This window comes from Lontra canadensis, unplaced genomic scaffold (assembly GCF_010015895.1).
Source record: "Lontra canadensis isolate GAN:19392208 unplaced genomic scaffold, GSC_riverotter_1.0 scaffold46, whole genome shotgun sequence".
NCBI lineage: Eukaryota > Metazoa > Chordata > Mammalia > Carnivora > Mustelidae > Lontra > Lontra canadensis.
The window spans coordinates 975,046-979,470 of NW_022631040.1; the positions used below are offsets into that span (position 1 = coordinate 975,046).

Here is a 4,425-nt window from a genome sequence, read left to right on the forward strand (position 1 = left end):
TACCAGAAAATGACAAACCAATATGTATGTTTCATATCCTGTAATCACTTCAAATAAAATTATTAGCATCTTATATATGAGAACACTGGATGTAGATAGTTTGGTAATTTGTCCAAAGTCACAGAACATGTCCCCTGAGCCAGAATGGGTTCAAGCACAAATCTTCGGGTCTCCAAAAACCAACCACTCATCCACTATATTCTGTGGACATTGACCGATAAATTTGGGACACCAAACATTCTATATCTTTTTAATGGAACCAGCTTCACCGGTGCTTTCCTTTGTTTTGTCTGGATGGTAACTAGCTCAGAATATTTACTTTGTGAACATAATAAAATTAAGGAAAATTAAGGAATGAGAGAAAAAGCAAGCATGTGAAGATGCAAGCCATGATACATTTGATTTCTGAATAATTTTATTATTATAATAAAAAACCTCTATTAGAAAATTATCAAAAAACTTATTTGACAATTAATTGACTATCATTTAACTATTGCTCATATTTTATGAATATCTATTATTGATATTAATCAGTGTTTAAAATTAAAGTAAAATATATAGGATTAAAATACTCTTATGATTTTTTTCATAGAATATTATTGGACATACAGAAAAATAAGGGAAATCACATAAAATAGCATATTTAATAATTTCCTCTATATGACTGAATATGTTATCAAGTATAACCTAATTTTCAATTGGATTCCAACCTAAATTAGAATTGTCTTGTTCAACAAATAATTATGCACCAAACACACAAAAATATGGTAATATGCTATGCCATGTGCAATAATTTTGCTTTCTTGAATTACTGGAAGGATTTATAAAGCTCTACAGAGTGTACATAAATGTGAAGGATATTATTCAGTAGGAGGAGAAAAGCACAGGCAATTATCAGGCAAGAGTGAGACATTCAAAAACAGCTTTCAAATTGTCCCTCATTGGCACAGAGCACTCTTTATCTATGGACCATAAAGCACCAAGCTAGATATCAGTTACGCTGATCTCAGAAGCTACAGTCTCATCTGAGAATGGGTATTTTGTATGCTATCTGGTTTTACTGTCCAAGCTTGGCTACATGATCTGACTAAATAACTCAAAAACTAAAACTAAAAGTTAACTCAAACAACTAAAAGATAACAGAAACTCTAAGACTGAAATTTATATTATATATGGATGTGTGTGTGTGTGTGTGTGTGTGTGTGTGTGTACTTATAAACTGGATACAGGCTGGCCCATGATATGTTTCAAATCTTACCACAGAATTATTTTAGTCATTAAGCAGCACATGTAATCTTTTATTGGCCATGAATCAGCAGCACGGTTCAGGCATGTCTAGAGAAAAATTCGGGTTTGCAACAAAGCAGCTGAGAATAAGCCTATGTATATATATGCCATTTAAAAATCTCAGCACGTGGATTTTAACTGAATACAACGCAAAACCAGTTATCTAAAAAAGCCGTTTTGTAACATTTACACAAAAGTATTCATTGATCTGGAATTTAGGCTTAAATTTAAATTAACATATTTTAAATAATTATAAAGAAAGGAGAAATTTTAATAGCATTAAAGCAATTCTGAGAAGGGGGGACGGGGGAGACAGTCTATGAGTCTGCTATCATGTGTGTCCTGCTCTTGCTCAGGCAGCTTTCAGTCATGACTTCCCAGCAAAGCACACTTGGGAAAGCCCGCACAGAACTACCAGGCCACCTTCCAGGAGGGGAAGTTTTGTGACTACAGAGAGAAATATTCAGTCCTCTTTTTCACCATCTGGACTTCCCCTTTGTCTGCCCTCTGGAGATCATGCCTTTCAGTGAGCATGCCAAGGACTTTGGCAAGCCAGGCTGTGCACTACTGGGGGTCTCTGTAGACTCCCGGATCACCCATCCAGCTTGGATCAGCATTCCAAGGAAGGAAGGAGGTTTGGGCTCTCTGAATGTCCCCCTGCTGGCTGATGTACCAGAAACCTGTCCCAAGATTATGGCCTGCCGAAAGAAGATGAAGGCATTGTCTACAGGGACGTCTTTATCATCTATGGCAAGGGTGCCCTTCACCAGATCACTGTCAGTGATTTGCTTATACGGTGCTCTGTGGACGAAGCTCTGAGGCTGGTCCAGGCCTTCCGGTACACACATGAGGATGGGGGAGTCTGTCCTGCTGGCAGGAAGCCACTGACTGGAAGCCAGGCGACAACACAGTCGGGCCCAACATGAATAATAGCACAGAATAGAATACTTCCCCAAACACAAGGAGGCTGGCAGACAGGTGGAAAGCTTGGGCTGTTGGTAACACCTACATCCCTACCTGGATACCTCATGCTGACCCAAGAAAGGCCAGACCCTCCCCTTTAAACTCCATAATCCATGACTCTGGAGGGCTAGGCCAAAGCCTTCTCATTCTCCCTGCTGGGAGCTGGTGAATGGTGACCCCCTTCCAGGAGCCCACCTAGCTGGGCATAGGCCCAGAAGTGGCCAATAAAGTATGAGGGCAGAAAAAATGAAAACAGAAGCAAACCAAACAAAAACAAATTTCTGAGAAGGGGAAGGCCTTATACTAGTACACTTTTACAATGAGAAGGAAATAATTACACATTTATGTTTGCTTAAAGACCTATATCCAGAATATATAAGGAATGCCTACATCTCTTACACATCAGCAAAGAAGATTTACAGTTGGCCAAAAGATGGTGAAAAGTGCTCAAAATCATTAGTCATTAGAGAAGTGAAAATTGAAACAATGTCATACTCTTACACACCACTGCAAAGGCTAACATTAAAACAACTGATGCTAGTAAGCTTGTGCAGTTGGTAAGAATGTCAAAACGTAACCACTTAGGTTGGTGATTTCTGATAAAGATGAACATAATATACTTGATTATCTTACGTCTGGGTATTTACCCAAGAGAAATGAGAATACATATCTGCACAAATCCTTACATTCTACATAACTTAACTGTTCCTCTTGTAGACTTAGTCTTTGGAAGCATTCAAAAGTTGCTTTCTTAAAATCCTGAGAGGAAGAGTCAAGGTGCTTTTACTGTGTAACTTGAACACATGAAGGGACGTGTTTTTGTTTTTTTGTTTTTGTTTTTTTTTAAGATTTTATTTATTTATTTGACAGACAGAGATCACAAGTAGGCAGAGAGGCAGGCAGAGAGAGGAGGAAGCAGGCTCCCTGTGGAGCAGAGAGTCCAATGCGGGGCTCGATCCCAGGACCCTGAGATCATGACCTGAGCCAAAGGCAGAGGCTTAACCCACTGAGCCACCCAGGCGCCCCAAAGGGACGTGTTTGTCACACTTCACACCTGGTTTATATTCTCCTGTGTTACACAGGCTACAAGATTCACTTTTTCAACCTGCCTTTAATTCACCTGGTTTCTCGAAGAGTTGTCCTGGTTTTGTTAATGTTTTTCTTGACTAAAAGTTCCAGGGGAAAAGACAGACAAGAATCTCAAGCTGCCTCTGAAAATCTTTAATGGAACATCATTACATTTATTATAGAAACTGTGATCACTCTTCTTAGAATTTTTTTCTCAGAAGAAAATTATTTGATTTTGGCATGGATACTGCTGAAAAAGGGAAGATTAGTTTATGTGATTATAAATCTTATATAAAAAAAGTCAATACGCATGAATGTCCTTGACTGAAAAAAGATTATTTTGTGAGTATTAATAAATGAGTAATATCAATAATTATACCTTCAGATTATACTTAAAATGTGATAGTCCTTGGAAACACTATGTTTAATAAAGGGAGTAGTGAATAAGTAAAATAAAATTCCATTTGATTACAAATATCTTTTTATCTCCTTCATCTTGTATTAAAAAGTAAAATTGTGGTTACAATAAATTTTTTGAATTATTGTACATGAAATGAAAGATGCTTTACACTTGTGTGTGCATATATGTTTTTGTGTGTATCCCTTCTTTTCTATACAAAGTAGATGCTTTTTTGTTACAAACAATTCAGTACTACATGAACTTTGCAAAGTTAATTCTTGAAATTAAAAATAACTCTTTTACATTAGAATTTGGTAAGATAATTACAATAGATATCTGCTATTCTTTTGAACATCCATATCCTTTGAATATCTTTTTAATGTTTTTATAAATTTCCACTTTACGATTCATGACTTTCTGAAGTAAGACTAAAAACAAAACATGCTCGTGATCTACAGGTTGATCCACATTTTGTAGTATCTATTTCTGCCAAAAGTGGGCATACTTTATGACCCAGCAACCCCAGGCAACAAGGAAAATGCAGTCTTCAGCCATGCCCAATAAACCGGATAAAACTTACCGACATGATGCTGAGTGAAAAAAAGAAAAAGGAGTAAAAAACAAATAGTATATATTACATGTTTCCATTTATATGAAGTTAAAAAAATTAAAACTAAACAATGGACTTTGAGGTCAAGGCAGCAGTT

The 4,425-nt window shown here is 36.8% G+C and overlaps 1 pseudogene; it reads left to right on the plus strand.

Annotated features, from left to right (window-relative positions):
* Positions 1 to 1,307: 1,307 nt before the first annotated feature.
* On the plus strand, positions 1,308 to 2,230 carry LOC116876613 (annotated as a pseudogene).
* Positions 2,231 to 4,425: the final 2,195 nt, after the last annotated feature.